We start from the raw sequence: 25,260 nt of genomic DNA on the forward strand, positions 1-25,260 counted from the left end.
CGGCAGTCCGTAGCTTCAGGGGGGAGGTCATTCTAGTTCTTCGTTGTAAGGTAAGAGGAGCGTCCTCCGCTTCTGCTTTGGTGGATGAGGTGGGGGTGGGCGAGGGAGAGGGACGTGTAGCGTAGCTGTCTGGAAGGTTAGTGGAAGCTCATACAGTGATGGATGTAAGCCGGCCCCTAGTTATCTGGTGCCTTGTACGAGTGGATTGTCAGCTTGTATTGGCATCTCTTCTGTAGGTGGCGACAGTGAAGTTTTCTGAGGTGAGGGTGATGTGGGTTCGTTGAGGATGAGTCTGGTTGTGGCGTTCTGTATGGTCTGAAGTCTCTGTAGGATGTGTGGTGATCCCTGCATAGAGAGCGTTGCCATAGTACAGTCGGCTTGTGATTAGAGCCTGTGTGACAGTGCGTCTTGTGTCCTGGGGGAGACATTTGAAGATTTTTCATGGCATGGGAGGCGGAAAAGACAGTGTTTCTGGCGGGGTCGGTCGGTGTGGGTGATGGTTCTAGTTCCGAGGGTCACCAGGAGTCTTCCCAAGGATTGGTGTTGTTGCCAAAGATCAGTACTTCCGGCCTGAGCTTCAGGCACCTGTCCATCTTCCAATTGGTGATGCTCGTCATGCACCTGTGGAAGTTGATTCTTGGTGATGCTCGTCATGCACCTGTGGAAGTTGATTCTTGGTGATGCTCTTCATGCACCTGTGGAAGTTGATTCTGGTGATGGTAGGGGGAGAGGAGGGGAGGGAAAATGAATGAATGAATGAGTTAGGTGTCGTCTGCGTACGATCGGATGTTTATTCCATGGGTTCTGACTATGTGGGCCATGGGGGTTACAAGAGAGGGAGGAAGACACCAATAAACGAAGAGAGAATTCTCCATTACACTCCGCAGGTCCATAACTACAAAGGGTGTAATTATGTTATAGCCATAATCAATTAATCAATCGGGGTTTATATAGTGCGCTACTCACCCATGAGGGTACAAGGGTGCTGGGGGGAGGGGGGAGCTCCGGGTCAGTCGAAAAGCCAGGTTTTGAGGTCCTTCCTGATGGTGTGCAGGGTTGGAGAGCGTCTGATGTGCCCTGGGAGCTCGTTCCAGGTCTTGGCTGCGATGTAGGAGAAGGTTCTCCCTCCTGTTGTGCTTCTGCGGATGCGGGGGACCTCTGCCAGGGCGAGGTCGGTGGAGCGGAGGTTCCTCTTGGGTACATGGAAGGATAGTCTCTCGTTTGGGTCCGATATTGTTGAGGGATTTGTAGGCGTTGGTGAGGAGTTTGAAGGTGACTCTTCTCGACAGGGAGCCAGTGGAGGTCTCGTAGGTTCTTTCCTCCAGTCCAACATCTGCTTTAAAAACCTTGGATACTATTGGCCCTGGGTCAAAATGTGCAATAAAACCTGTGATATCCTTTGGACCTTGACCAAGAAAGAACAAAGATTAGTTCGAGAATAGCCAATATTTCAGCATTCCCATGGAAAGTGAAGTTAAATGTGGAGTCTGTGGTCTGTAGAGCTATAAAGAAATGACTAAGGAATTGAGAGCCTGCAAAGGAAGGCAACTGCTGCGTACTAATATACCCCATAACAAGAAAGCCGGTTTCAGCTTCTAATCTGGCCAGAAGGGATAGGGAGATCATGGTCAAGGTTTAAAGGATATCACAGGTTTTATTGCACATTTTGACCCAGGGCCAATAGTAGCCAAGGTTTTTAAAGCGGATGTTGGACTGGAGGAAATATAGAAATTGGAACTGGTCCAGTAGAACAAGTTACTCCTTATCTGGTAGAGGCTCTATTTAGTCACAGATTCTTTACCTTAGAATTATCGCCAGGCATCAGACTGGATCCAGAATAGTAGGTGGCACAGTTCGGCTACACATGGTGTCGGCCATGCCAGAAGTGACATGTGCGGTACTTATATAGGTACCACTCCAGCACGCTGAAGTCAGTTTGTTTTTGCGACTTTCCATGCCAGGAGTACGGAGCCACGAAGAAGACTTCCCACTGGTGTGGAAAACTAGGGCCCTGAAAGTGGAAAAACCCTGTTCCAAGAAATCTGTTCAGAGCGGGGACGGTAAGGAATCTGCGGCTAGAAAGAATCTCTCCCAGGTAAGATAAGGCGTTACCGAAGGCAAGTAACTTGTTCATCTGATAGAAACTTCTAGCCGCAGATTCCTTACCTTAGAATAGATACCCAAGCCATACCTCCCCAGAGTTGGGTCTGCAAAACTGTTTCACACTAAAAAGTCCTGCATGACGGAACGTGCAAAGTACCCATGTTGATGGACCGTACTGTGCAGGCAGTAATGCTTCATGAACATTTGTAGAGAAGCCCACGTTGATGCATGACAGATGTCCCGGACCGGAGCTCCACATGCTAACGCAGTGGTTGCAGCCTTAGCTCTGGTGGAATGAGCACGCAAGCCCTCAGGGGGTTGCTTCTTAGCCAATGCTTAGCAGATCTTAATGCAGAGCACGATCCATCGGAACATGGTCTGTTTCTGCATGGCCTTCCCCTTCTTTGTTCCGACATACCCCACGAAGATTTGGTTGTCCACCCGGAAACTCTTTTGTGCAGTCAAGGTAAATGACAAGGCTCTTTTTGGATCTAATCAGTGGAGTCGCTTCTCTTCCATAGATGGATGTGGCGGAGCATAAAAATGTAGGCAAGACGATGGACTGCCTTACATGAAAGGGAGTGACAATTTTTGGCAGGAAGGATCTCTAGTGCGAAGAACTAGCTGATCTGAAAAGATGTTCATGTATTGAGGCTTAGAAAACAAAACTTAAAGCTCACTGACACTCCAGGCAGATGTTATTCCCACGAGGAAGGCAGTCTTAATGCTAAGGAGTCTGAGAGGACAGTTGTGAGGTGGCTCAAAAAGAGCGTACTCAGAGAAGTGAGAACTAGATTAAAGTCCCACTGAGGAATGATCAAAAACCTATTTACAACAGGGAATTTTGAATAGGGATGGGTGATCTGGCAACTGCATAAAGGCTGAGATGGCAGAAAGATAGCCCTTTACGGTCCCCAAAGCAGAGCCCTGCTGGGCAAGAGAAAGAATAAAGAGAAGGACTTTAGAAAGGGGAGCAGAAAGAGGGCCAACCTATTTCGCTCCACACCATGCCACAAACTTGCCCCAACGGGAGGCGTACACTGTCTTGGTAGAGAGACACCTGGCTGCCAATATAAAACTGCAGACTTCGAGTTGAAGTTGAAAAGCTGTCAACTGTCACCACTCAATATCCACACTTGAAAGTAGAGCATTGACAGGTTCTGGTGGAAAACCCTCCCCTACTGCTGCGACAAAAGATCCTCTTGAAGAGGCAGCCCGATTGGAGGACCGATGGCCATACTCAACAACTCGGGATACCAAACTCTCTGAGACCAGTCCGGAGCCACCAGGGATGGCTTGGGCCAGGTCGTTCTTCTTGAAAACTCTGGGCAGGAGTGGTATGGGCCGAAAGGCGTACAGGAGCCCAGAGCTGCATTCGAGATGAAAAGCGTGTCAGAGCGAGAAACTCCAGCGAGCAGAACCGCTGACATTGCACACGGTCTGCAGTGGAGAACAGATCTAACCAAGGCTCTCCCCAGCGCTGAAAGATACCTTGCACCACTTCTGGATGGAGACGCCATTTTTAGTCTGCTAGGTATCTTTCGCTGAGGTTGTCCGTACTGGTGTTCCGAGAGTTCAAAACACACAAAGTACAGAGGGGTGAGAGGATGAACCCTCTTCGACCTCCCGCTCAATAATTAAATATCACAAAAAGAAGAGGGATTAAAAAGCTACGTGGAGATGAATAAGTGTGTGGAAATGCACCAATTTTATAAAACTGCCCTCACACACAGCAAGCTGTGTCATGCTTCATCATAGGGCTGCTAACACACCTCCGCGCCAGCCAAACGCTGGAGGTGGAGGTGGAGCAATAGGGAAGGAAAGACAATACAACACACTATGTGAAGTGGAACCATAGGTGAGCTAACAGTGCAGAACAAGTGATAGTAAGGGATATAAAAATGGTACCGGGAGATCATTATTACAATTTTAAAATTAGGTGCCCCGTTCAAAATTTCAAAACAAAAACGTGGGAGAGCTTATAATGAGATTCCAACCCCCCCCCCACTCTGCATAAATGTCAATATGTTTCAGCAAGCACTAAATAATAACCCGGCTTTCCTCAGGACTTCTCACCACTATAATCCCTAGGTGCAGAACCTTCCTCCTCCCAATTTAGAGGATAAAAGGAAAATTTCACCTTAAGTGGAGCCCCTCGCCTTTCGAGAGGAACCTGTAACGATTAAAAACAAACAAATGTAATGGTGAGATACACTCAATCCCACTATGTGTAACAATAAGTGTCATTGATATGGTGAATTATGCCCAATACACTCCATTCGGAAAGTTTTCAAATCAGGAGGTGTGGTTGCATACATTAACCTACTAAACATTGCTCAGAACACCACAAGTATACCCGGCACCGTTCACAGCGCCAAACTTACCGAGTTTATTAAATTCGTACACTCAAAATGGCGGGGGAGTGAGAACAGCTACCCGCACGAACTCTCGGTAAAGAAAGAGAATGCGAAGAAAAATTGGTAATTTAAAAAAATTTAAAAATATGTTGCACAATAGTAGGACTTTTATTATGAAGAGCCTAGCGACCTCTTACACATCAGATGAATATAGGTTTGTGTACTCTCGCCCTGTTCAGGTGCACCGTCTCTCACTCAAAGAGAAACCTCCTTGTTAGATATAGATTTGGAACAAGGGCCATCTGTATTACGAGCACAGCCCTGAGTCTTCCACCACCCTTAGCCGTCTCATTCTAGGGTGGAGTGCTACCAAACTTCCTCAATAAATGGAGATATCGTGCTGATCTCAAGATGCCAGCGAGACTAAAACACCCCGTCTGTGTGAGAGGCTAAGGACCCATGCCACGCGCCCCACCGTTGGCGCGTGGCGAAATTCAATTATAATTTTACAATCTGACAACCAACTGCGCAGCGCCTCTAAATGCCCCCTGCGTCCCGCTTACTGCTTTCAAAGTCAGCTGTTTGCTACCGTATTTCATCTCTCCTGCTCTGCCGTGTAGGGTACTGCACTGGCGTTCTCTCGATACTTTTGAGGATGTCCAGGCCAGGCCCCTCACGGTGCGTCATCCCTCGTGACCCACTAACAACACAGGCGTCACAGAGAAACACTAGAGCGCTCAGAGAAATTTGAGCGCTCCTTCTCGGGTATTAAACTGAAGGACCCCGGTTCGAGTCCCCCTCACTACCACTACATTCTGCCTAGTCAAAAGTTTAAAAAATATATATATATGGAGATAAAATTTCTCAGTTTTTTATATTCGTTTATTATATGAATATATTGGAACTCAAATATATATTGCAACACCTCCCCAACAGTCGGGCACAGCATTTTTATAAGAAAGGAGCCAGACTAACTAAATTGGTTCCAGATGCCTCATCATTCTCCCACACCACCACTGCATATCTCGGTGAGTACTACCACGACTTACTACTGGCGTCGGCACCCTCTCTAGGACTCTCTTGGCCAAGAGAGCCATCACTTCCTGGCAGAGTAAAGAGAGATGGTCCTCTGTCAGTCTGCAGCAAGTGGGTGGTAGGATAGTTATGAAGGGGAGGGAGTATCTCATTCGGACAATCTGGAGAATCCAGTGGTATGATGTTATCGACCTTCTGTGGTGCAGGTGATGGCATATCCTGCCTCCCACTGGTTGCCCATGATGGTTGGAGGGTGAACAAAAGAGATTTGGAGGCTTTTTCAAATTGGTAACCAAAAGAAAGTGGCCACATCTCACAGATAAAGCTCACTACAAAGGGTTCACATCTGACCACTGGGAAATGTTTCATGCAAGATGTAAACTGGACCATTGAAATTGGCAACGATATTATGCCATGTATTAAACATACTGCGGAGGGAGTTACAGCTAATGTGAAAGACAATTGCTCTGAGTTCTCGATGTGTAGCATTGTCTAAGTGGCATCCTTTTTTGCCGTGAGTCGCTGTTTACATGTCAGGTTGAACAGTAAGAATAGTTGCGTTGAATTTTAAAAAACGCCATGGCACTCGGCCTGATTATAGCACCTGAAGTGTCCAACTAAATTGCATATTAGATCTAAACGGACTTTGGCTGGTGTGGGGGTGGACTGACTGACATCTAGCTGCCCGACCCACGAGGTCCAGGGATACCCAGTCCTCAGCCACAGAGAGGCTGCGGAGCTTGTGTGCCCTGGTAGCTGGGCCAGTAAAGACGTGCCTGGAGCATGAAAGGAGCGAAAGGCGGACTGGGGTTGGCGGGGGACCATGGAAAGGCCCAAGGACCTGGGCGTGGCTCTGCTTTCCTTAAAGTACTCCAGCGCTGAGTCCACTTTGTCTCTGAACAGATGGGAGCCATCAAAGGAAATGTCTATTTGCATGGTTTGGACATCCACTGGAAAGCCAGTCGTTGTCAGCCAAGCATGGCACTGTAAGGATACTGACAAAGAAACCGCTCTGCCTGGCAAGTCGGTTGTGGCCAGCCCACATCTGATAGTCAACTCCAGTCTGTCTTTGCTTGGCAGAGTATGGCCAGGACTCCTCCCGGATCATGGGCAGCACGTGCGCAACCAAATCCCACAGAGCATGGAAGTAATGGTCCAAAAGGCACTCCGTGTTCACGGACACAGTGCCAGACTGGTGGAAGAGAACATTTTCATTTCTAAGATGTCCACCATCTTGGATTCCCTATGTCGGGTCTGGTGGCTTAGTGGAATAATGTGTCTACTGTAGGAGCCTGTGTTTGACCTCATGGTCATAGGTTCAAATTCCGGCAGGTCCACTCAGTCTTTCATCCTTCTGAGGTTGATAAAAGGAGTACCACTGAGATGGGTAACAATAAATATCTATTATTCAGCCCCTTCTGGCTGAACGTACACTTTACAAATAAACGCTATGTTATGGTAGGAAATGCAACAGAGTTTACGAAGGATGTTGAGGCTTGGACCATCAAGCTCTCCGGGGTAGCGTGTTGAGTGAGGAAATTGGGGTCCCCTGTGGAAGGACAATGGAGGCAGGCAATTGTCTTGTTCACAGGAGTCCATGTGATGGGCTTGGACCATGTCCCAAGCAGGACTTCAGTAAGGGCTTCATTAAACGGGAGAAGCTGTTCTTAGGGGGTCACTCCCAGCTGAAGCACCTCTGTGAATGTGTTAGTCTTAACTGCCACTGAGGAAGGGCTAAGGTCCAATACCTTGGCCGCCCTTCTCACCACCATAGCAAAAGAAGCACCCTCCTCCGTAGCCACAGTAGGAGAGAAGGATTAGTTACTTACCTGTAATCCTAGTTCTCTTTCAGGGGTATCCTCATCAAAGTCATAAGCACTAGAATATTCCAGCCTTTGCGCGGGATCCCGGAAACACAATCATATATGTGATATATATATATAATATATATATATATATATATATATATATATATATATATATATATATATATATAATCTACTGGCGGTCGCCAGTAGATAGTTATAGTTAGGACCATGTTTCCATAGGAAATCTCAAAATTCTATTTTGAATAACTTTGGCGCCGGTTGACGAATCCTCGCGAAATTAATGGGGCGCTCCGCTCAGCTCCTACCCTGAAAGTCTCGGGGTGATTCGTCAAGCGGGAGCCGAGAAAAAAGGGGGGTCCCAAAACGCGTTTTCCCCATGCATTTTCCCATAGGACCTTTAGTCGAAGGTACAGCCCGAACGGCTGAACAGAATTACTTGAAATTTGGCAAAGAGGAAGTCCTCAGGTCAGGGATGTGCTTTTTGCATATATGGTGTCAATCTGTTCAGTAGTTCCTGAGAAAATTGCAGTTAAAAGCACATACATATCTATAGCCGTGCACCGTGCGCGAGCGTAATTCTGATTGGTGGATTCATGACAGCCAACATTCGAATCGGTCGAAATCAGGAAGTGTCGGCTGCCATTTTGTGTGTTGTGTGTGTGACAGGGAAAAAGAAAGGTGAAGAACGTGAAAAGGGGGAAGGGTAGAGAGTTCCTGACCCCCTAGCCTATGTCAGGGGGTCCCTGAAGGACCCCGAAGGGTGAAAAAAACATTTTATTTTTTTTCAAAAAATCGCGGGGTGCGTGCACCCCTAGCCGCCATTTTGAGTTTTAGAGGCAGAAGAGAGCTAAAAACACAAGTGGAGAACGTGAAAAGGGGGCAGGGTAGAGAGTCCCTGACCCCCTAGGCCTTCTCAGGGGGACCATGAAAGACCTCTTAGGTCTAAAAAAAAAAAAAAACACATTTAAAAAAATATCGCGGGGTGCGCGCACGGTGTGCGTACGGTGCGCGCACGGCGGCAAAAAAACCATAAAAAGATAGAATTAGATTAAGTGTTTAGAGGTTGGTTGGCTCTAAAAAGAGCCGTTGTGTTCATTGAGTGTTTTTTTGTACCTCCAAGTAAGTACCGATGCAGAGTCTAAAGTTCAAGAGGAATACTCTGTTGCCTTCATCTGTGAAATGAACACCGTCTCCTCTACAAATGCCTTGCATGTTGTAGCGCAAGTTGTTGTGGTATATAGAACCCATACCATAGTCTCTGAGGAAAGCAGAAACAGACTTATTGACGTGCTTTCTTGCTTTGTCAATATGCGGACAATATTGGTTGGACCAGTTCCACTTTTGCCTTTGGCATATATTAGAATATACAAAGGTAGTTTGTGGAAAAAGTGACATCAATTGCACAAAGGTGTCCTTAACAAGCATTTCCAGAACTACCCCAGTTAAAGTGCCTAGGTCATTTCCACCACAGTGCACAATTATAAGGTCAGGCTGTGGGAGATGTAGAAAGGATTTCACCAAAGGCACTTTAACCCTCTCTGACCAATCCATTTAATGTCTACATTTAGCAAAGCAAGGTCTTTCAAAATACCTCTTTTTTCTGCATACTTTTCACTCCAGAAGACATAGCTATGACCTACAATCCACACTGTGAACATCTTTCAAGGAGATCTGGATGCACTCAGAAGGGGTCTTTCAGTAGAATGGCAATATGAAAAGAAAGATAGTTGTAAAATGGAGGCTTACATACTTTTTTTTTAAATCAAAAGAGCTCATTGGCTGTTTCAGACCATTCTACACTAAAAACTAGGCTGTATGTTTAAATTTTTAAAAGCATGTTTTGTATTGGTTCAGAAAAATGTGTTCCCACAGAACATTACTATGGATTTGCGGTTAGGTTTGAAAAGTCAAGCACTCTTGCTCTTTGGATTAGAAACATTGTGTGCTGAACTTCTGACCTCTCTGCCCACACCAGTGTTCCATGACCTGTTGCTATGGTAGCAGGCAGAAGTCATGTTGGGGGTAGGGATCATTTGGAAAGGGTTGAAATTTGCAACCAATAGAAATGTGTGTTTCCATTTGAAAAAATGTGGGAAGCACTGTGATTTGAAGTTAACATGTATATGTGTGAAAAAAGAGAGGGAAACATTGCCATTTACTGGTTCTGCTGAGAGGTGTACAGTTCAGAGATTCTGGCTCTGATAATCTGCTGTGTGAGTGCCACATTTCTTTCTCAACTAACTACTTTTAAAGGTGAGTTATGAATTTGAGAGGGGATGTATGTGGTGCATTTTGATATAAAAAATATAAATGTGATTCTTGTTTTAAAGTTGTGTTTTACATTTTATGTTTTGGAAGATATTTAACTGCCTTGAACTTGTAAGATATTATGGAGTATGTCTTCACCATAAGTTAAGGTGTACTGGTATCGCCCAGGAATACTGTTTTCTGCCTAGAATCACACCATGAGTCTGTGTGCACAAAGGAATTGTTGTCAGAGATTTAATTTGTGGTGGTCTGGTTCTGTAAGACTTGCATTCGTAGGAAATGGGCAGCTTGTTTTCTTGAAGTGTGATGGCTAGCATTCAGCACAAATCGATATTTCACAAATGAGAGGCAAATGCTAACACATTTGAAAACAACAGGGTAGATTTTCCTTCCACTCCTGCAATGGGGGAGGTATTTGCTATGTGTTACAAACTCCAATTAAAACTTACCACACATGTACTCTTACATACATCTCTGCAGTCTTCATGCAGTTGTGCAAGCGTCCATGCAGATCTCTCTTGCACCTGACAATACACAGTCTCCAGAAGCACGCTCTTAGCACACAGGCAGTTGCTTCTCCTGCACTCCCATGCTAAGTATTCAGCACTGTGTGGTATTTCAGATAGTAGTGTGAAACGCTACCACATTCAACATCACCAAGGCTCATTTCCTTTGCTCTAGTCTAATCACTCACCCAGGTTCCACATGCTCATGCTCTCAAGTAGCTGTTAGGACATGTGCTCTTTTCTGTCTCTCTAAACTATAAGGAAAATATGTCAGGCTGTTACAGTAATTATCACTTGCAAAACCACAGTGGTAAATGTGCTTCGAAATTGCCAATCAAAAATCGTTTTCTGCCTAGAATCACACCATGAGTCTGTGTGCACACAGGAATTGTTGTCAGAGATTTAATTCGTGTTGGTCTGGTTCTGTAAGACTTGCATTCGTAGGAAAGGGGCAGCTTGTTTTCTTGAACTGTGATGGCTAGCATTCAGCAAAAATCAATATCTCACAAATGAGAGGCAAATGCTAACACATTTGAAATCAACAGGGTAGATTTTCCTTACACTCCTGCAATGGGTGAGGTAGATCCTACATGTTCAAAACTCCAATTAACCCTTACCCCACATGTACTCTTACATGCATCTCTGCAGTCTTCATGCAGTTCTGCAAGCGTCCATGCAGATCTCTCTTGCACCTGACAATACACAGTCTCCAGAAGCACGCTCTTAGCACACAGCCAGTTGCTTCTCCTGCACTCCCATGCTAAGTATTCAGCACTGTGTGGTATTTCAGATAGTAGTGTGTAACGCTACCACATTCAACATCACCAAGGCTCATTTCCTTTGCTCTAGTCTAATCACTCACCCAGGTTCCACATGCTCATGCTCTCAAGTAGCTGTTAGGACATGTGCTCTTTTCTGCCTCTCTAAACTGTAAGGAAAATGTGTCAGGCTGTTACAGAAATTATCACTTGGAAAACCACAGTAGTAAATGTGCTTTGAAATTGCCAATCAAATATTGTTTTCTGCCTAGAATCACACCATGAGTCTGTGTGCACACAGGAATTGTTGTCAGAGATTTAATTTGTGTAGCTTTTATTGTGTAAGACTTGCAGTCGTAGGAAAGGGACAGCTCATATGATAGATTTTGAAAAGCTCATAAAAAATATAGTAATATATATAAATTACATAAAGGTATTTTTTTTTTTTAGTTTCTTTCAGGTATTGCTGAACAAGACTGAAATAAATTAAAGATGCCTATAAAATCAAGAAAGAGAAAAGAACAGCAACAACATCTATATTTGAAGACAACTGGACAACAAAAATTAGTTGAAGAACCTCATGTTGGAAAAAAGAAAAAGCCTTCTAGTAAGCAGACTAAGGAATTTTTTTTAAATATCCTCAAGCAAAGAAAAAATGTAAAATATATATCCACTGGAAATAGTGTTTCAAGTAGAAAACAACAAGACAATCGACAGAATATACTAAATGCTAATGTACAATCAGAAGTAAGAAAGAATGACTTAAAAAGAAAAATAGATTTTAAAAACATTCATAGAAAAATGTTTCAGAGAAGAGTGATGTTCAATTTTCTAAAGGATGTGAAAAAATATAGGAAGAAAGCCAAATTTTATAAGAAAAAGAAACATATTGAATCAATTGTTGCAAAGGCTTTGGAATTAAAAAGAAAACTATTCATTTTAATTTTGAACAGGATCCGTACATTAGATAAATTAGTGAATGTAATGAAGTCAAAAAGCAAATGCAAAAGAGAAGTGAAAAAAAATAAATTTGTAAAGTGTTCTTAGGAGAATGGAAGCATAGTTCAAGTACTGAACCATTTTTTAATGAAGAGAGTTATCCTCAAAGTAATAGTTTGCTGCATGCAGTTGACACCAGTGGTCGAGCATATGAAGTTAAGGATGGTTGTGTAATGGAAAAGGAGAAAATGGTTCCAAGAAATGAGGAAGAAGTGTTAGCTGATGAGGTTATGGGGAGACGTCCTAAAGCCCCAGTGTATACTTGGAATTGTAGTAGCATTTGTACTGTACAACAGGAATCTATTGATAAATTTCGTGACTTTCTAAGAGAATATAGTAAAAAAAAAAAGTGTTAAACAGAAGATTAAGGTGCTTCAAAGACTAGATCCATGCAGAGTGAGAGAGAATACTGGTTTGCAAGGACATTCTCTGGCTTGTCTTTCTAGGAAATTTTGTCAAAGTGTTTTTCACCATTTTAGGATGCTGGCAGTTCATCATACTGAAATGAGAAAGTTTGTGAGAAGATTGTATTTTGCAAAAAGTCCAGCACTAAAGATACATGAGTTGAATAGTGCTCTGTTCCGTGGATCTGTAACAGATGTGAAGAAGGTTTGTGAGGATATTGAGTTTTGTTACTTTGGTCCAGAGCAAGAAAGTGCAGGAAATGACACAGTTATTGAAGAAAATGTGGAAGAGAATGTAGAACCCACTGTTAATAAAACATTTGAAGATCAAATGACAAAATTTACTATCATCTCTAATGAAAGACCAAATATTAGTTGTATTTGTTGCCGGAGAAGCCATTATAAAACTCAAACAAGGAATGTTGATCTCTAAAAAAAAAGTGAAAAAGAAAATAATTATGAGTGGAAGGATTTTGCTACATATTTGTTTCTGGAAAATTGTTTTGAATTGGGTGAAGATCAGCGTATTTGTAAATACTGCTATAACAAGTTAGAAGAAAATAAAATGCCAGCTAGAGCTGAACATAATAATTTAGAATTGGTTGATATTCCTGCAGAACTTAGTGATTTAAATACGTATGAGTCTATACTCATTCAATGTGTCCATCCGTTTCAGACTATAGTTCGTATGGAGCCCAAAACAGGCAAATTGCCTCCTTCAGATTTACAAAGAGGTTTAAAAGGAAGAGTTGTCTATTTGCCAATAGATTTGAAAAAAAATATTGAAACAAATTGATGCAGATAGTTTGGAAACTGAACCATTAGTTATTCTGGTTAATGGTGTACCTACAAAGAATAAGAAAATTTGGCAGGAGCTGGTGGATGTAAGAAAAGTACAAAGAGCAAATTTATATTTGAAAAGAAATAATAAATGGTATGAATCAATTTATATGGATGAAGATGAAGAAGTTTTACTAGCAGATACAGGAATACCAACTGGGCAAATTGAAAAAGTGGATAAGTCAAAAGAAGAAGAAATTTATGAACATTTCAGCATGCATCCTCTTAATTCTAAAGAAGTTATGGGAAACACTATTGATCTGTTTCAGATGAAAAAAGCAAAAGGAACTCCCGTGAGTGTATGGGAGGAGAGCTTGGAAGCTCATTGTTTTCCCCAGCTGTTTCCTACAGGAAAAGGTGGACGATATGATGAACGTCCAGTACAGATTCCTGCTTCTGAGTATCGGACTACAAGATTATATGCAGAAGATCCAAGATTTCGTCAAAGTATTCCTTATTTGTTCCATCTTTTATTTGAAAGTGACTTATCTGCACTATCTTATGCAGTAAATCACATTTTGAAAACTGGAGTACATCTACATAATGTGTCTGCAAAGGATTTTCTGAACAAAGTGCAACAGCGAGATGATCATTGGGAATCACAATTGATTAATCTGATGGCTTGTCAGCGTGGGACTAATGAATATAGGTACCGACGCCATGGAGAATTGAAATGTATGTTACGGAATTTAGGAACTCCTACATGGTTCCTTACCCTAAGCTGTGCCGAGTACGCTTGGGATGATTTACTGGATTTTCTTCGAGAGGCAAATTCAAATATTGAAAACATCCAATACAAGACAGCAGGAGAATTGTGCTCATTGGATCCGGTTAATGTTTGCAGATATTTCAATCATAGATTTGAGGCTATGATGTCCTTCATCTGCAATAAAAAAAATCCACCTCTTGGAGAAGTTGTGGATTTCTTTTGGAGAAAAGAGTACCAAGTAAGAGGTGCTCCTCATATTCATATGCTGTTGTGGATCAAGGATGCCCCAAAATTTGGAACAGATTCTGATGATGCAGTTTTATTTTTCATTGAAGGATATGCAACATGTGCTATATCTAAAAGCACAGAAGAAAAAAACTTAAAAGAGCAAGTTTTACGTTTCCAAAGTCATCGGTGTGGAAAATACTGTCGACGAAAGTACAAGAGTAAAGATAAATTCTACACAAAATGTCGATTTGGATTTCCACGACCTGTTCTTTCAAAAGGAAGAGTAAACAGTTTGTCAGCTGTGCGACATACTATTACAAGAAAATCGCCTAAAAATACCTACAACCTAAGAAGAAAAGAAGAGTCAAAATATATAAATGACTACAACCCAGTCATTTTATCCATGTGGAATGCTAACATGGATATTCAGTATGTAGCTGACAATTCTATTGCTGTTGCTCGGTATGTCACATCTTACATCACTAAATCTGAGAAAACGGAATTGGAAGAAATGTGGGAAGAGATTTCTCACGAGAAGACTGTCAGTAAAAAGCTATACAGTTTCAGTTTAAAGATGTTATCGCATCGAGAAATTGGCTCTTACGAATGCTCAGATAGGTTATCATCTGCAAGTCTGTACTCCAAATCCAGAAGAATAATTTGGGTAAGTTTAGGCCTTGCTAGAATGCGAAATCGGGTATTGAAATCTATTCGAGAAATTGAATATTTAGCAGAGTACGAACCAGAAAGTACAGACATTTTAAGAACAAACATGTTGGACACATATTACCCAAAGAGAAGTCATCATCTTGAGAACATGTGTCTCTATGAAGTGCTGCAGAACTACATTTTTAAACGGAATACCACAGAAGACATCAACAATGGTAAATATAAAGTCATTGGTGAGGAAGGATGTTTGGTAAAACAAACAAAAGGAAGTTTGATTAATCACAGAAAGCTGAGTTGCGACACTACTGACAAGAAGGAATTTTACCACTTAGCACTTTTACAGTTGTTTAAACCATGGCGTTCAGAGGATGAATTACTTGGACATTTTAAAAGCTATGAAGATTCCTTTAATGCATGCAAAGATACCATAGAATGCAGTACTTTCACAACTTATGTACAAATGTTAAATGAAGAAATTGAACAAGAAGCAACAATTGCAGCTGAAGTAGCTAGAGACAGTTCTCAAGACAGTCAAAGTTCAGGGACGCTCAGTCAAGATCCCCTATCGTAGAAAATGAAGCTGCAATAGCCATGACTGAAGTGGAAACAGCTATGAATCAAGCTCAGGAAGATTTAATAAACTTACCAAATTTGGAACAGCAACTGAATGATGAACAACAACAAATTTATGAGGAAGTCACAAAACAAATTGATCATGGATTACTACATGAAAATAAAGAGTGCTCATGCACATCATTTGAACAAATCAGAATGTATGTGAGTGGACAAGCTGGAACTGGAAAAAAAAATCTTAAAGTAATTAGAAGCTACCTACAGAAAAAAACTGATTCAACTTTGTCTTGTGTTGTTACTGCTCCAACTGGGTTAGCAGCATATAACATATAAGTAATTACCCTCCATCGTTTGCTAATGTTACCAGTAGAGCATGAGAACAAAATACAATACCACAAGCTAACAGGAGAAGCATGTTTTGAAGTTTCAAGAGTATTGAAAAAAATGAAAGTTCTCATTATTGATGAGGTAAGCATGGTATCAAACTTAATGCTTGCCTTTGCCTTTGTGCATTTAAGAATGCAACAAATTCTAAAGACAAACTATGACGTGCTATTTGGAGGAAAACATGTTATAGTTTTTGGGGATCTACTGCAGCTCACTCCAGTTAAATGACAACCAGTATTTCATACTCTTACACATGAAGACACGAAAAAGTTGTTAGGAAGAATAGGTAATGTGAATATTTGGACATACTTTGAGTACAAAGAACTCATTACCAATATGCGGCAAGCAAATGATGATGATTATGCAAGTATTCTCAAAGATATCAGAATTGGACTCCTCACAGAACATGGCAGAACAGCTTTACAGAGTCGATTGCTATGTAATTTGTTTCCAACAGAACAAATAGTTCCAGAGAAAATATACAAGAAAATTGCTGGAAAAAATACTGTAATCTGCTTAATGCCAACACTACATGAATGCTCTGTATTCAATCAAGAACTTTTGAAATTGGAAAATGAAGAGATTGTAAAACTGGAAGCTGAGGATAAAATACAGCATGAAGGAATAACTATTATATTGACAAGCAAATTGACAACTAAATTGGATTCTCTAGAGAAAAACATATCGAAAACAGCTGGTTTAGAAAAGAATCTTTATGTATGTATGAACTGTCGAGTAATTTTAAGACGTAATTTGGATGTAGAAAAAGGTTTAGTGAATGGAGCTATGGGTAAAGTTGTGGGTTTTGTTAATTACCAGAAAAAAGATGGAATCGAATTTTTAAAAATAAAATTTGATCAGATTGAAGAGGTTAAAGACATTAGTCGTTGTTCAGTTCGTTTCTTGCTTGTGAAAGACTTATATGTACGTAGGAAGCAGTTTCCGTTTTCTCTAGCATATGCTGTAACTATTCACAAATCTCAAGGATTAACTGTAGATAGTGCTTTTGTAAACATTGGATCTAGTGTGTTTAAAGAAGGTATGGCATATGTTGCTTTGTCACGCGTGAAAAAAATATCTGGTTTATTCATGATAGACTTTGATGAGTCAAAAGTTAGTGCTGATGCAAATTGTGTAAAGGAATATAATAGATTAAGAAGAAGCTATGCTCCTCATTTAGGTCAGTATCCTGTGTTTGAAAAACGTGTTGTTTGTCGGAAAAGGAGAATTGAGAATATCTGTAATGAGGATGTACAGAAGAGAAAACAAAAGGAGAGTGATGTGATTGCAAGCAAAAAGAAAAAGGACAATGTTGAAGAGGTTGTTGGTTGTCATTCTGAAAATAGCTCTGGCGTCAACTGCTACGCTAATGTAGTGCTGAATGTTGTATTTTATCTTGAACGTTTGCAAGAGCAGATAATACTAAATCATGAAAAAAGATTCTGTTCTCTGCTGAGTTTTCTTTATGAGAAGCTGAGTAATGCTAAAACTAAAATAGAAAGTGCTTCTGATGTTAGAAATCTTTTAAATGTATGTTCAGGATGTACACAGTTTACTCAAAATGTCCAGCAAGATGCACAGGAATTCTTAATGTATATGCTTATGGTACTGGAAGATGAAGGGGTAGAAATAGAAAATATGTTTGGTCTCTCTTATAAATGGAAACATAGTTGTGAAAACTGTTTGAACACATGCAGCTCTAATGTTGATTCTGAAAGGTTCATATATTTAACATTACCAGAGAGTAAATCAGTGACTTTTAGTAAATTAGTTAAAGATGCAAATCACAACATGGAATGTTCTCAATGTAAATCAGAAATGTTATCAACGTTATTTTTAACCCCTTCGCTGCGGCGGGAATTCCGCCGCAGCGCTGGGGGGTGCGGGGGGGCAGCGCGGTGGCGCTGTGCTCCTGAGGGAGCCACTCCGTCATGAGCCACGGTTGAGCTGTGCTCATGACGGAGCGGTTCCGTCATGACTCCGCCCAGTTGCGCTGTCCCCCCGCACAGGCGGGGAAACAGCGCCGCGTGGGCGGAGCGGCCGCCAACGGTCGTGGCATGACGGAACCGCTCCTTCATGAGCACACGGCAACCGTGGCTCATGACGGAGCGGTTCCGTCATGAGCGGGGAAGGGGTTAAAGAAATATGGACAGTATGTAATTTTAATGATGCAACGTTGTAGAGCTGATGGAACAAAATTGGACACTTTAATAAAGAAGTTTACAGGAAATCAATTATCAATATCAGGAAAAACTTTTGTTGCAGTTGCAATAATTTTCCATGATGGACCTTCTATAACTTCTGGCCATTACACAGTTTATCTAAAATGTGAAAAAGGCTGGACACTGTGTAATGATTTGTGGAATCTGAAATAAAAGCAAGAAATGAATCCACCTCAAACAGTTCTCAGTCAAGGGTAAGATAACAGCGTTTATTAGAAACCAACAATAGATTAGCGTGCAGCACGGGGGCACCCAGCAAAGTCACTGAGTGCCCAAAGATGTGACATTGGTGATAGCTTTTATAAGCCAAAACCACAAAGGATACGGCATCATCACATACGTAGCACAAATTAAGCATAGTTCATTTGACCAATTTGCAAGGGCCTAGATAGTTATATACCATTTAAGGTCCGAAAAGTACTGTTGCAGACTGCGTGACCTAGGTCTGCTTCTGGGACTTTCCACTGTAATGTAAGATAAAGGTCTGGTGCTTTTTCAGTTAATAGTTGCAACATAATAGAATGTCCCAGACATATTACAAAATGTGCTATGCTGAAATGTCTGTGTCTACATGAGCATCTTCTGTATTATTCTTGATCGAACCGTGTGTTACAAAAGCTGTGTCTCTGAAGCGAATGGTAAAGTACAGGCATTTTGTGCACTGCTCTCCATGTCAACTTAGCAGGGCCTAGAAGCTTACAGCATTTGGTATCATACAAAAAAGATGGCTTCTACATTGCCCCATCTGATACCAAATCACTATCTTCTAACCCCCCACCTCCCTGCCGGCCATTGATGAACAGTATTTCTATTGTTTTTTTTTTGCAAATATTATTATCAGTGCAGTCACTTTTTCCCTGGGACTGGTGTCAATATGGCTCCTAACACTGATGGCCATGTTCTGTCCCTTCTTCTTGTACTGGGCATTGTTCCTTTCTTTCACTTTTTAGTTAATGTCTCTGATAAGACCAGATCAGATCTCTTCTATTGCATAAATCACGCAATCCAAAATGTCAAGTCAAATGTCTGCTATTTCTTGTGCTATTGTTTGATGTCCAAAAAAGTGGGGAACGAGATGTCTTGCAAGATCAGGTCTCTTAACACACTCAATAGCGGAGTATTTGGCACAGTTAGTTCCAGCACACTATTTAATTTTATTCCAGGACACAATAACCTAATACGAATTATTAGTTGATACTCTTCTACCCTCACTTGTATAGATCTAAGCCTTCCAGATCTTGTTGCTGGCATTTGTCGTAATTGGTGTGTACTTAGGTAGTTACATACCCTTAACCAAGTGTTCAATTCAGTTCTTTGATGTTCCAAAGCCTTGTTTTTGATATCTAACTAGCGGGTGATGCACCTCCTAGGGGTCTATTGGTACAGACACCAGTCAACCATTTAGAAGAAAACGTTGGTGCCTTGATGGTGTACTGTCAGAGGTTACTAGCACATGACAGTTGGCACTCCCTTGGAAAGTAGCTGGTACAGACGTCTTTGGAGTGATGATACCCAGAGGCCTGGGCTTGTTGTGCGCATTATGTTACTGCCTCTGGTGTCTTCTGTTTTCTGTTGGAGGCCTAGCCTGCCCGAGCAGGTGTCTGCCTCTATCTCCTGTTGTTCTTGTCTTGCGTGGTGGATCGAAGGTTGTACCTGCGAGGTGCCTCAGCTTATTCTCTGCTGTCTGGTCCGTCTGCTTTGGAGCTGTGGATCCAGGATGTCAGCCCTTGGCACTTCACTGCTGTTACTGTGCTGAGGATGATCTGGTGACGTCCCTTCCACCTTGGCTGGAAGCAGTGCCGTTGGGTGTGGGCTTTTACCCAGATCCAGTCACCAGGCTACAGGTCATGTGGCAGTGGAGTTGTTGCCTCTGGAAGAGCCTGCAGTACCCTATCTGGCGTGCTCCTCATAGTCAGCAGGGCTAGTGGTAGTGCACCTACCCCTGAAAGTTCAGTTGATGCACACATTTTTCCAATCTTATTCCAAAGCGATGCGATAAGTTCCTGTAGGAGGCATTTGGCAACCGTATGTGCATCACAGTTCTCCGTTAGGTATGCTTCGGTCCACTTACTGAACATGCACACAATTACCATCACATGTTTGTACTTGTGGGTGAGGGACATGTCTATGAAGTCCATCTGGAGGCTTTCAAATGGTCTTGGGGAGGTGGGAAATGACCATGTGCAGTTGGTGTGCCCTTTCCAGTATTGTATTGTGCGCAAACAGTGCATTGCCTGCAAAGTCTTTCTGCTATTTGGCGGAACTTGGAGTTGTACCAGCATTGGGAAAACAGTCTGATTCATGACATCTCGGCCAACATGTGAGAGATCGTGAAAAAAGGCATGTGATAGAAGGAAGCATTGCTGAGGGCAGGCATATCTTCCCATTGGGCCCTGTCCATAACCCCTCCTTTGTTTGCACACATCCTCCTTTGGCCCATTTCTCTTTTTCATCCTCCCCTACCTTCCTCTTAATATAAATTGGGTCAGAGTGTACTGAGTCACTGTTATATTTAGTATTCTTCTCGCTGCTTGTTATTTGTACCATTGCTAACTGGCAGCCTGTCAGTGCTATTGTCTTTTCTTCCCCATCAATAAATGTGTTGCCCTTTGATACATATTCCATTGATGATGTGTGCGCTGCACATTTTATTATAGCCACTGTCGTTGGTCTTAGTAATGCTTGGAGGAAGCCACTGATCAACTGTGCATGTTATATTTGTTGGCCTGTGGGTGTGAGGAATCCCCTCATGGAGAGAGAGGGAAAGAGACAACATTTTGATAAACACAGAAGGTCACTGTTAATGCCAGACCTAATTAGGGGCTGGGTTATGAAATAAAGTGCACCCACGTACTCTGATTAAGTGCAGATATACATCTGTGGTTATTTCACAAGACTTTACAGAAGCAGGACAGGAAATAGTACTCCTAGAAAATATTTGTGAACTGCATTTAATCATGAGCAAATATGCAGGTGTAGATCTACTCATGCGAAAATCTGAGTGTTTGCAAGCACACTTTTCCTCCATCCACTTTTAGCCAACCTTGGAAGAAGTATTATGTCTGCCATTTTCAGGAGTAAAAATCCAACCTGTCTCAGCATTCCTACCATTACCTCCATCCTCTGTATGTAGATCTGTGGAACGTGGCAGCATAAGGTAATAGTTAGTATTCAAACCCTACTATGGAAGGAGCCCTGGCATAATCAGAAATGCTCATTTAGAGATCTTATATAATGATATTGCTGCCATAATTTGTCGCCGCATTGCGTGGCATAAAAGGGACAAGTGGTGTTTGTCACAGGACACCTATTCACTAACACCCCTAAAGACTGCACCTGTACATTAAAAGACATAATAAATTTGTACACATTGTATCCTTGAAACATCATTATACGAAGCACAGTCATTCAATGCGCACTATCCTTCTGCATTGGCATATACTCATTACTAAAGAACAATAAATAAACATAATATCACTACTCTTTGTCCAATCCTTTGTAGCCCCTGGCGAATGCACTGCTTTCAAAAGCATTTTAGCGCATTCCCCTTACAGTATAAATTGTTATATATCCTGCAACTCTGAAGAACCTAGAAATGAAAAACATTAATATACATACACAACATTTCTTCTAGATGCATACATAACATAGTACGTCTCCTTGCTCCATTCAATTAGGCAAAACCCTTTAAGAGCGCAATATACCCAGTGCTATTCTATATGTGCTTGTGAGGATGGTGACGTTATATGTTAGGCTGCCGTCTGTGGAGTGAGAAATGGGGAAAACAAGCCAGCTACCTAACATGACCTAATTGTGTTATCCTGGGCATTTCATTTTCATCTCAGCAACTTACATCGTTCTTAATAATGGGAACCCAGGCCACCCAGATCATTCATCTTTTAGCTCAATAGCTAATATGTTCAAATGCACACTTCGAAAAACCAGCACTTGAAACAGGGACAATACCTATCAATGCACGGAAATAACCTGATCACTGGCAGGAGGGTCCTCTGTTCCCCCTGCTTTTTAATTAAGTAGCCTTTGCGCAATGTAATGGAATCTTTTGTCCTTTAAAATAGCAAATGTCTCCTGTTGTAAATCACTCTGGGAGATGGGGTGGGGGACCCGTGGATAGCATCACTCTGGCCCTCACAATGTCAATTGACAAGACACCAAACAGACATGTACAACACACATCTTTTCTATGACGTTCTTGCATCTGAAAATGTTGAACCAAAACTTATTAAAGAGCATATACACAAAATAACATTTCCCTTCATCAATCTTTAAATGAACCTTAAACAATAATAATTTCTAACAGTTATTCAATCCTATTTTGTTAATATACCCTTAAGAATTGGCATTTCCTTCCATTCTCCGCTGCGAAGAATACATATTTTTTTTGTATAACCAGTTCTGTTTATACCCACAGAAAACTGTTGTAGTGTGTGGTGTAGTCTTGGCGCAATGCCCAGAATCTGTGGCCAGCCCACGATCGTTATTTCAAAGCCAGTCCACAAGAGTTTTCTTTAACCCCTTAATGTATCATATAATCAAAGGCCGTGCTGGCCATTTCTCAGTAACTATTGCTTTATATTTTATTTTTTTTCTCACTCTTTCTACTCTACAAAATTATCAGGCGTTGCCTTCCATCTATTTGTCTCCCTTCCTGTCTCATTAGTTCTATGTACCCTCTTCTTTGTTCTACATGTAATTTCAGAAATACGTTGGTAAAGGACATGAGATCTGCTCTGGACCATGAGACATGTACAAATTCCACTTTATTCTCCTTTTCACCAGGTGGAGGGGGCACATTTCACAGGGGCATTATCAACGTGGTGCGTTGTGGGCACTTGGAAAGAAATCAGGGAACGTAAATTTGACAACATCGCAACTATATTATGGAGAGAGGGGGGCTGTTCCCTTATTCTGTGTTAGTCTTAGGGCCAAAGCTTTCTGCTTAGAAGCACAGTGGGCCTCAGGACCTTAGCCCATTAAGACGCGGTATTGTATTTTATTTTTCTGTGCATAATCTTAACAGCTTATTTTTCTTTCTGCAGAAATTGAAAGGTGCATAGGCTGCGTCCTGTCCCATAGTTACAAGAGAAGCAGTATTTTGAAACATCCTGTCAAAAGTTCTATTTGGTTAACTTCCCCATTTATGAGTTTGTGCACGAGAAATTTGCAAAAGGTCTGCTCATCATGGGACAGCTCGGTGGGTTGTGCCCCTGTGGTAGAGAATACCAGTGCATAAATATGTGTTTAGCACGCACAATGTATCCTCTCTAAAAACACATTTACTTTGCACTGGTAAGGGTAAACACACTTCAGCGCGCCTCCCACTTCCTCACAGAGGAGAAGCGTGCTCACTCATGTACATTAATCTAACTGAAGGGATGTCTATCAACCCCTTACTGATGATAGAGTGGGCCTGCCCAAAATTTGTTGTGCAAGCTCAGGGTCCAAGAGCTCTGTTGCTAGAGTATTACAAAACAAACCCTATAATTAAATAAAAGCACTTCAAATAAATGCACACAATACAATAACAGATCTTCAAATTAATGCATATAATGCAATACCAACACCAACACCCTCCTTGTTGTGAGTAGGTGGGCACCTATTCACATCTGGAGACCACCCTTGGTATCCATCAGGAGGCAGTGCACCAGAACCGGCTGATCTCCGGCAACTATTTCCCCTAAACTAGTCCCACACCGTAATCTTCCATTCCCTTTAGTTTCAACATCTGTCTCAAATATAACAATTTTTTTATGTCTTACATTCCCTGACACGGGAACTGTAAGTCCGGTCTTCTAGCTGTCATGTCATGCCATTTGTATACAAACAATATGGAGTGAAGTCCTTGGCTTAGGGCCACATTGTACACCGTGGAGTCTTTCGGGGGGGCTGGCTGACTGCTATCTAATTTATATTTACCAAGTGAATTTCCCATTGTGAAAGGTCAGTGTGCAGTGTGTTGCGTGCAAGCGCTAAACAGGGACAGGGCAGACACACCGGACAGATGGGTGGGGGCCTCGCGCCGGACAATGGACAGACACCACCACAGTGGGTTAACGTACGTGATCATACTCTTCTCAGCCACTCTCCAGCTGATGTGATAGCAGAGGGAGCCATTCGTCAGGCAAACAGACAGATCAGTTACTTCAAGTTCACCCAAGCGGTTTTAAGTGAGAATGAGAAATAGTTCTGGGTGCTAAATACTGGCGTCCCATGAACGGAAGAAAAGGTGACAGAATAGTGTCGGAAGGAAGGTTAGTAATTCCGCCTCCTTGCAGTCTTCCGTTATCCCATAAGCTGGGATAACGGCTAGGCGGAATTGGAGTCTGTCAGGCAATCCACTAGATAGTGCAGGGTGGTGAACTCTACATGCAGTGCAGGCAAACATATGAAACAAAACACATCCCTGCGCGCAGCGCTGTCAAAGAGGCTGTGTACTAAGAGTATGTGTATTGCCCTTACTCTAATCCCAAAATAGTAACGGGGGGACTTTTATTACGTCAAGAGGTCTCAGGGACAGGACGCAGAGGGTCACTTGCCCTGTATATTATTATTGAACGATGGCGTACAGAACAATTGATATGGGGCAGTCAGACAGATTAGCAGCGTCAAATGTTAGTGGTGTTAGCGTCACAATACCCAAAGAAGAGATAACATCATACAGAGACTAGTAAAGCTCTGGAACCCTAACCAAACCTTGCCACTATATATAAGAGGCCTATGTAGTACACAAAAAAATGCAAGGAATTCCCATAGCAACAAACAAATCAGCAACCACGAATAAATCAACAACAACAAACAGGTCAACTACAACAAATAGGTCAACTGATACTCCACCCCCCTGTGCCTAGGAAATTCCCTAGGCACAGCTGGAGACCGCCTCAGGCGTCCAGTAGGAGGCAGCGCCCCACTGGGTACCCGGGTCCAGCGGCGCTGAGGTGAGGCAACTTGGCCCAGACCTGAGTACAGGGACCTGGAGAACTGGCGCCCTAAGAAACCGTTGCAACCAAAAGAGCGGCAGTCCAGGGACCGCCACTCCCACGATATCGTACCTGTACCAAACAGGATGCGCGCTGTCAGGGGTGCAAAACCGCCACCACCTGAACCTGGGGAGCCAAACCGCCACAACTCTAAAACGAGGGGCTAACTGCTACCACCCAAAACCTGGGGAGCATAACTGCTACAACTCTAAAACGAGGAGCTACCTGCTACCACCCAAACTGGAGTACATAACTCCCAAAGGAAACTTACCGGCGTCTGTTGAGTCTGGCAAAGCGTACCGACCTCTGTTCAAGTCCACGGGAAAAATCCGTGAATGTCCTGCCCCCCCCCAACGGCCGGGGACTCTCTGCTAG

General features: G+C 42.3%; 1 pseudogene across 1 annotated transcript in view; it reads right to left on the reverse strand.

Annotated features, from left to right (window-relative positions):
* Nucleotides 1-25,260, reverse strand: part of LOC146866653 (serine/threonine-protein kinase 38-like) — a 659,816-nt pseudogene that overhangs the window by 416,993 nt on the left and 217,563 nt on the right. Inside the window, exon 11 of the transcript XR_014966481.1 lies at nucleotides 5,024-5,132. The product of XR_014966481.1 is annotated as a serine/threonine-protein kinase 38-like (transcript). The remainder of the gene's footprint in view (nucleotides 1-5,023; nucleotides 5,133-25,260) is intronic.

The sequence above is a fragment of the Triturus cristatus genome, chromosome 1_2, assembly GCF_964204655.1.
Source record: "Triturus cristatus chromosome 1_2, aTriCri1.1, whole genome shotgun sequence".
Lineage (NCBI taxonomy): Eukaryota > Metazoa > Chordata > Amphibia > Caudata > Salamandridae > Triturus > Triturus cristatus.